This window comes from Arachis hypogaea, chromosome 13, assembly GCF_003086295.3.
Source record: "Arachis hypogaea cultivar Tifrunner chromosome 13, arahy.Tifrunner.gnm2.J5K5, whole genome shotgun sequence".
Lineage (NCBI taxonomy): Eukaryota > Viridiplantae > Streptophyta > Magnoliopsida > Fabales > Fabaceae > Arachis > Arachis hypogaea.
The window spans coordinates 63,755,573-63,763,494 of record NC_092048.1 but is presented as its reverse complement, the minus strand read 5'-3'; the positions used below and the strand labels follow the sequence as shown (position 1 = coordinate 63,763,494).

At 40.6% G+C, this 7,922-nt stretch overlaps 1 non-coding gene across 1 annotated transcript; it reads left to right on the top strand.

The window, feature by feature from the left end:
• Positions 1–4,904: 4,904 nt before the first annotated feature.
• LOC112738604 (small nucleolar RNA R71) lies at positions 4,905–5,008 on the top strand. The gene has a single exon (XR_003169555.1). It is a non-coding gene; the product is annotated as a small nucleolar RNA R71 (small nucleolar RNA).
• Positions 5,009–7,922: the final 2,914 nt, after the last annotated feature.

Sequence of the window (7,922 nt, the reverse complement as noted above, 5' to 3'; positions counted from 1 at the left end):
TTCCCCCAGTGCCAACCAACTTAAATTCTATCCTATTTATACACTTTCTAAATTGAGCTTCTATTGTGTTTCTTGGGCTTTGAGGCCTTTCCCTGATTTCTTTTGCTTTGGGTTTATGATCCATAATCCTGATGAGGCTGCTGATCCAATTCTGTAACATTCATTGAGCCAACTTAGTGATAATCAAGTAATGACACATGACTCAACAAATTGAAATTCCAGACTCATCAATTCTTCAGGCCCAATCCCATAAACCATGATATTCAATTGGGTTTCATACCAGAGTACGTTTAAGTTAATGTTTGTGCTCAAATGCTAACTTAAACTGCAATATCTTTGGCCCAGAAACCTTTTCAATTAGTGGCGTTTAAGTTGCAGTTTAAGCTTAAACTGCAACTTAAACGTTGGACACTCCTGGAGGTGGTATAATTCAAGCACGTTTAAGCTTCAGTTTAAGGTTAAACTGAAGCTTAAACGTGGAAATGGAAGAAGGCAAGTCTGGAGTGTGGAGTTGTCGAACACGTTTAAGCTTCAGTTTAAGGTTAAACTGAAGCTTAAACGTGGAAATGAAGAAAGCAACCCTGGAGGAGAATGGTCGAACACGTTTAAGCTCCAGTTTAAGCTTAAACTGGAGCTTAAACGTGGAAATGGCTCCCTGGTGCATTTCTCATTTCTGGCGTTTAACTTTCAGTTTAAGGTTAAACTAGAGGTTAAACGCCACTTTCAGCTTTTCCTCAGCTTTCATGATTTTGGCGTTTAAGCTCCAGTTTAAGCTTAAACTGGAGCTTAAACGCCACTGATAGTTCCCAGCATTATATGGCTTGGTAGTTTGAGTTCCAGTTTAAGCTTAAACTGGAACTTAAACTCCACATGTGATATTCAAGCTTCCTTTATTGATTTTGTTGCTTCCTTGCCTAGCCTCTTCTTCCCTGAAATCATCCAAACAACTGCATCAAAGTCTTGCAACATTTCATGAGAAATCTTCCATTCATAGCATTCAAGTAATATAACTAAAAACTCATGGAATTTGCATCAAAATCATACTGTTTGGATGGTTCATTGCTTTGTTATTCATTTAACCATTCTTGGTTACTTTAAGCTCAAGAAAATGCATAAAACAACTAAAACTAACAGAAAAATGCTAGTAAAACTAGCCTAAGATGCCTTGGCATCACAACACCAAACTTAATGCTTGCTTGTCCCTAAGCAAGTCCTGAGTTATTTGAGAGGATAGTATGAAACAGAAAGCAATTACATTGGCTATATTAGCAAGCATTTGAAGTTCATCAAGAAGGTTTTATGCAGAAAGTTGCAGCATCACTTTTTCATTCTTATTAGGTACGATTATCACTTTTTCATTGCATCCATCAAACACTGCTATGGCCTCTTGTTATTCTTATGTCCTTGGCACTTTTCTCTTCTTTGTTTTTCTTTTCTTTTTCTTAGAGCTCCTTTGCTCCTTGTTTGCTTAGTGTCATGTGTTGCACAAGCCTTTGGCATTTTCTTTTTCTTATCAGTGCACTACACATATCCACTACAGGCATTTTAGTTCACATTTCTTCTTGAGACATTGGTGCCCAGCACCTCTTTGTGTGACTAAATGTTTTGTATTTAGGTTGCTCTTGATAATGGACTTTTGGTTGATAATCCCGGGTTAGTTAACCCATGTTACCAAGTGTTGAAACACTCCTCAGAACCTATTCATCCAAGCATATCCTTAATACATAAACACCACAGGCATTTGTCTCAGAAGTTCAAACCATTGGTGCCTAGCTTATTTTCTCAATTTTTTTGCTTTTTGGTTGCCCTTTTTCAGTGGCTTTTTCTTCTTCTTTTTCTTTCTTTTTCATGGCCAAAGACATTTATTCATCAAGATCCATAGACAGTTTTCAATTTCTACACAAAAAATGATAATTCTACACTCTATTTCCAGTGATCTGACTAAACAATCAAGCATGCATACCACCACTTAATTCTACTTGATTTGTCACTAATTGAGCCAAGTTACTTTTGTTCAAACTTTTCTTTTATTTTTGGAAACAGAACAAGCATGGCAAGCATTTGTTTAAGAAGGTGAAGTTATATCCAAACATCTAGGCATTCACTTTATTCAAAGCAATAAACAGACAAACATACTAGAAACTTCACATTCCAGAAAGATTCAACAATTACAGTTTAAACCAGAACAAGCATGCTTTTGTTTGCCTTTTAAAGAATGGTCAAGGAACACCACCACCTTGTGAAATTTCTTGTTTTCTCTTTGTTGCCAGGAAACAATTTGATTTCTCCTTCTTCTCCTAGTTGTTGCTTCATGTTCTTTCTCAGATCCTTGTTTCCTTTCCTGCAAAGAGTGATGAAGTTGCTTGCTTCTCAAGCACTTGAGTGGTTAGCTCAACTATGTATGGGTAAGTGTCTGAGTCTTAAGTTGGTGTGTGAACACCAAACTTAGTCTCCTACTTACTCCTCTGCTCTTTGAGTCCTTGAATTCTCCTTGGAATGAAGTTGCTGCTAAGGATTTTAAGCATTCCTGTGATTGCTTAGAATGGTTGTTCCTTTCATATAATTCAAAGGTTGTTGTGTTCAGTTGATCTTTATGGTGGAACACCAAACTTAGAGTCACACATTCCCCTTTGAATTATTGATCCACGAATTCATTGTTTGGTGTGAAACACCAAACTTAATTCTTTGCAATGCACAGAAACTACTTCACCCTTTTTATTGAAACAAATAAAAGAAACAGCAAAGGGGTATTACCTCAGGTTGGGTTGCCTCCCAACAAGCGCTTCTTTAACGTCACTAGCTTGACGGTTGTCCCTTGTTAGGGTGGATTGTAGTGCTTGATGTCTTCTCCTCTCACTATGAAAACGTCCCCATTTGATTCCTTCATGACTTCTAAATGTTCCATAGAAAGAACTTTCCTGATTGTGAACACTTGAGGGAGCTGGGAAGGAATGGTTTTGAGGCCAGGTGGGATTGGCAGATAATGACTTGATATCACTTTATCTCCCGGAGAGAAACCTTCAGTGGGAATTTTCTTGTTTCTCCACCCTCTTGGCAATTTCTTTACAATTCTTCCCTTTCTCTTGAGGATTTCTTCATTGACCCTTATGCCAGGAGGATCCTTCTGATCTGTTTCTATTGATTCTTGTGGCTTTAACTCTTGCAATTCTTGTTTGCCTTCCAAGGACTGTTTCAGAGTTTCAGCTGCTGGATTGCTTTCCTCCAAACACAGATGGCTACTATCATCCTTAGGCTTTTCAGGTTTTGGTTCAGGCTCAGATGCAGGTTTGAAAACATTGAAAATGAGCTGTTCATCATGTATTCTCAAAATTAGCTCTCCTTGTTCTACATCTATGAGCGCTCTAGCAGTGGCTAGAAATGGCCTTGCCAGAATGATAGGGTGTAGGTAGCTTTCCTCCATGTCCATAATGACAAAGTCTGCGGGGAAGAAATAATTTCCCACTTTCACCAGCACATTCTCAACTACCCCTTCAGCTTGCTTCTGAGTTTTGTCAGCCAGTTGTATGATTACATCAGTGGATCTCACCTCATTCAGTTGTAGCCTCTTCATAAGAGTCAGAGGCATCACATTTATGCTAGCTCCTAGATCACAGAATCCTTTGTCAATTTTTGTTTCCCCTATGATGCAGGGGATATGAAAACTTCCTGGGTCTGTTTTCTTAGAGACTATGTCCTTCTTGATGAGGGCACTGCATTCTTTGTTCATTATTACAGTTTGTCCTCCCTTCAAAACTCTTTTCTTGCTCAGCAATTCCTTTAAATACTTGATATGTGTAGGCATCTGCTGGAGAATCTCAAGGAAGGGAATATTGATATGGAGAGACTTAAATGTCTCTAAAAACCTTGAATAGGTTTTCCCTTTTTCACCTCCTCCTAACCTCTGAGGAAATGGTGCTTTTGGTTGGTATGTTTCCAGCATGCCTTTTTGCAGTTCCTTGGCTTGCTCAGTTTCACTTTCCTGCTTAGCTTCTTCCACACCTTCCTTCAAGATTTCTGGCTCCTGTTCTGAGGGTCTGATTCCTTCTTCTTCTGAGACTTCCTTCAATATGGTGATGGCCTTGCATTCTTCCCATCTCACTCCCTTTTGTTCCCCTTTAGGATTCTTTTCTGTGTCACTAGGGAACACTGCAGTTGATTTGGGGGCCTGTTGAGATAGCTCTCCTACTTGAGACTCCATCCTCTTGAGTTTTTCACCATGGTTCCTTAAGGTAGATCTCACATCATCCCTAAAGCTTTTCAACTCACTTATGTCCTGACCCATGTTTGCCAGCATTCCTTCTATCCTGTTTAGTTGATCTTGAAATTGTTGGTTCGGATTAGGTTGGGTAGGTTGATTATTTTGGCCATGATATGATGGTTGGGAGTAAGTGTTTTGTGTGGCTTGGTATGATCTTTGGTTGGAGTTTTGGTATGTGGACTTGTTATGTTGGTTTTGCTGGTTTCCCCACCCAAAGTTTGGGTGGTTTTTCCAGCCTGGGTTGTAAGTGTTAGAATGTGGATCATATGGTTGCCTTTGTTGATTTCCTACATAATTGGCCTCTTCCCAATCACCTCCTTCAGTGCTTACTTCCTCTTGATCTTGTGTGTGTATTGCAGCCACTTGCTTTGTTTCTAATTTCCTGGTGAGCTCTGCTAGTTGCTTGGCAAACACCTTGTTTTGGGCTAAGATTGTATCAACATGGTTCAGCTCCATGACTCCCTTAGTGTTGTGTCTCTCTGAAGCATAGTAGTACTCATTCTCAGCCACTGTCTCAATCACTTCAATGGCTTCTTCCACAGTCTTTTTCCTGTTCAATGAACCTCCTGATGAATGGTCTACAGCCTTCCTTGATTCATAAGAAAGTCCATCATAGAAAATATGCAATTGCACCCAGTCATGGAACATGTCTGGTGGGCATTTCCTTGTCAAATCCTTGAATCTCTCCCATGCCTCGTAGAGAGTTTCACCATCTTGTTGTCTAAAAGTCTGAACCTCAGATCGAAGCCTATTGACCTTTTGTGGGGGGTAGAAACGTGCCAGAAACTTGCTTTCCACCTCATCCCAGGTTGTTAGGCTCCCCTTTGGGAATGATTCCAGCCACTTAGCTGCCTTGTCCCTAAGTGAAAATGGGAACAAGAGCAGTTTATAGGTATCTTCCTGGACTCCATTGGACTTCACAGTGTCGCAAATTCTCAGGAATTTTGTGAGATGTTGGTTTGGATCTTCATTAGCACTCCCACCAAATGAACAATGATCCTCCACAAGTGATATTAGCTGTGGTTTGAGTTCAAAATTGTTGGCCTGAATGGGTGGTTTCTGAATGCTGCTACCACAATTCCCAGAGGTTGGGTTTATGTATGAACCAAGAACCCTCCTCTCAGGAATGGCATTGTTTCCATCAGCCCTCTCATGGTTGTGAACTTCTCTATCCATGTTGAGATCTAGAGCTTCCTCAAAATTGTCCTCAGATTCTCCTTCAGATTCTTCTTCTCCCAGTACTCTCTTCCCTCTTGCTTCCCTTCTAAGTTTATGAAGGGTCCGCTCTGGTTCGGTATAATGAGGAGTTGATGTCTCTCCTCTCCTACCTGTCATACAAGAACACAGCACAGGCAACAAACAAGTGAAATACTCTTGGTTAATGGAAGAGTATGGTTAGAGCAGTTGAGGAATTAATTCAAATAGTTAGTGAGTCAGTGAGTTAGTTGCTTGAATTTAAAGGCATAAAGAAAGAAAGCATGTAACAGAGTGCAGAAATTAAAATTCAACAAGTAACTTGAACTGAATTAACAAAGCAAGAAAAATGCTCAATCTAGTTAACTTCCAATTTGAGAATTGTCAATCGAAAACCAATCCCCGGCAACGGCGCCATAAACTTGATGTGCATAAACTTGATATGCTACGATTTAGGAAATTGCACGATCGGCAAAATTCCTCCTAAGAACTATCTCACGAATAAGGCAAGTTCGGCGTCGGTTAGTCCTCTCTAAGGGCAAATCTGAAACGTCACTTGAGGAAGAAATAAGCTCATTTTCTGCTGATTCGGTTGATTTACGTGTAGGTGACATGGCAGAACCTAGGAGAGTTACTATCCAGGAGGCTGGAGCCCCTGATTTCACAATGTAACTGTTTCAAGCGCATCACCCAGCAGTGGCTACAGAGTTTGAAATAAAGACTGCACTGCTCAATTTGATGCCTAAGTTTCATGGCTTACCTGCTCAAGAGCCTATCAAGCACCTGAGAGATTTCCAAGCAGCCTGTTCTACTGTTAGGCGTGATGGTGCAGATGAAATTTCTATTCTGTTGAAAGCTTTCCCGTTCTCTCTTGAGGGAAAGTCGAGAGAGTGGTACTATACTCAACCCGCAGCAACTGTTTCTAACTGGGATACGCTTAGAAGAGAATTTTCGAAAAAATTCTTACCAGCTAAAGTTACTGACAAACTGAGGAAAGACATTTCCATGATTGTCCAGGACGAATCCGAGACTCTCTATGAATATTAGAAGCACTTCAACAATCTTCTGGAAGCATGCCCCTACCATATGATTGACAAGATAGTGTTGCTCGGCTATGTAACACAGGGCATGAGGCCCCAAGATAAGACCACATTGGAAAGTGCTAGCAATGGGTCTATGAAAAAGTACAAGACCACTGATGAGGCATGGAAACTGATCAGCAACTTAGCTGAATCTACAAGGAATCACAGGCAGAAATAAGGCTGGTCAAAGGCTGTTGCAGAGGTATCTTCTAGCAAGGAAACTACTGCTTTGGCTCAGAGTATATGTGAAATGACCAACTTACTAAAGCAGATGCAGTTGAGTCAATAACAAGCACAGCAAAGCCAACAGTTAATCCCACAGAGAGTGTGTGGGATCTGTGCTGATTACAGCCATTATACTGATGAATGTCTGTAACTCCAACAGGAAGACAACAATGTGGCAGCCACTCATAACTTCTATGACCGCCCCAACCAAGGGTACAATCAAAGTGGCAGTTACAACCATGGATGGCAGGACAGTTCTAACCAAGGTTGGAGAGATACTTCTAACCAGAATTAGAGGGACAACAATAACAGAGGAGGCAGAGACAATCAAGGATATCAGAGGTGGAATAATAACAACAACAGGCAGTAGAACCAGAACCAGCCTTACAGAGCACCTCATCTGAGGCAGTCCCAAGGACCACAACACAACCAACAACAATTTCTGCAAATCACTCAATCTAATTCCTCTCTGAGTGACGATGCTCTTCAATCCATTGCACAAGGACAAAGGAACATGGAAAGTTCACTTAATGGCCTAGCATCCACTATACAAGCTCTCATCTCTCAGCTGGCACCACCCAATACTTCAAACACTCAACAGGCAAGCTCCAGTGGAATTTCTTCTCAACCCTTACCCAATCCAAAGGGTGGCATCAATGTCATTATCCTAAGGTCCGGAACCACATTGCAAGAGAGGAATCAGGAGGAGCCAAGCCCACCAGAACACACCTCAGCTGAAGAGGTAGTAGAAATAAAAGATGTTGAGGAGGAAGAAGACACACAGGACATGGCTGAAGAAGAAGAAGCTCAATCACAGGAATAAGCACTAAAGGGTGTAGACACTGTAGAAAATGCCATTCCTATTCCATTTCCACAACTTGCAAGGAAGCCAAGGAAGCAGTTAGAACCTGATCCCAAAATGGTAGAAATATTCAAAAAGGTTGAGGTAACTATTCCCCTTTTTGATGTTATTCAGTAGGTACCTAAATACACAAAGTTTCTAAAAGATTTATGTATACATAAAGAAAAAATTAATGAATTAGAAACTATTCCTTTAGGTAGTTCTATATCTGCTTTAATGGGAGGTATACCTGAAAAATGTAGTGATCCAGGTCCATGTATGGATAATTGTGCTATTGGTGGTGTGGTATTTTCTGACTGTA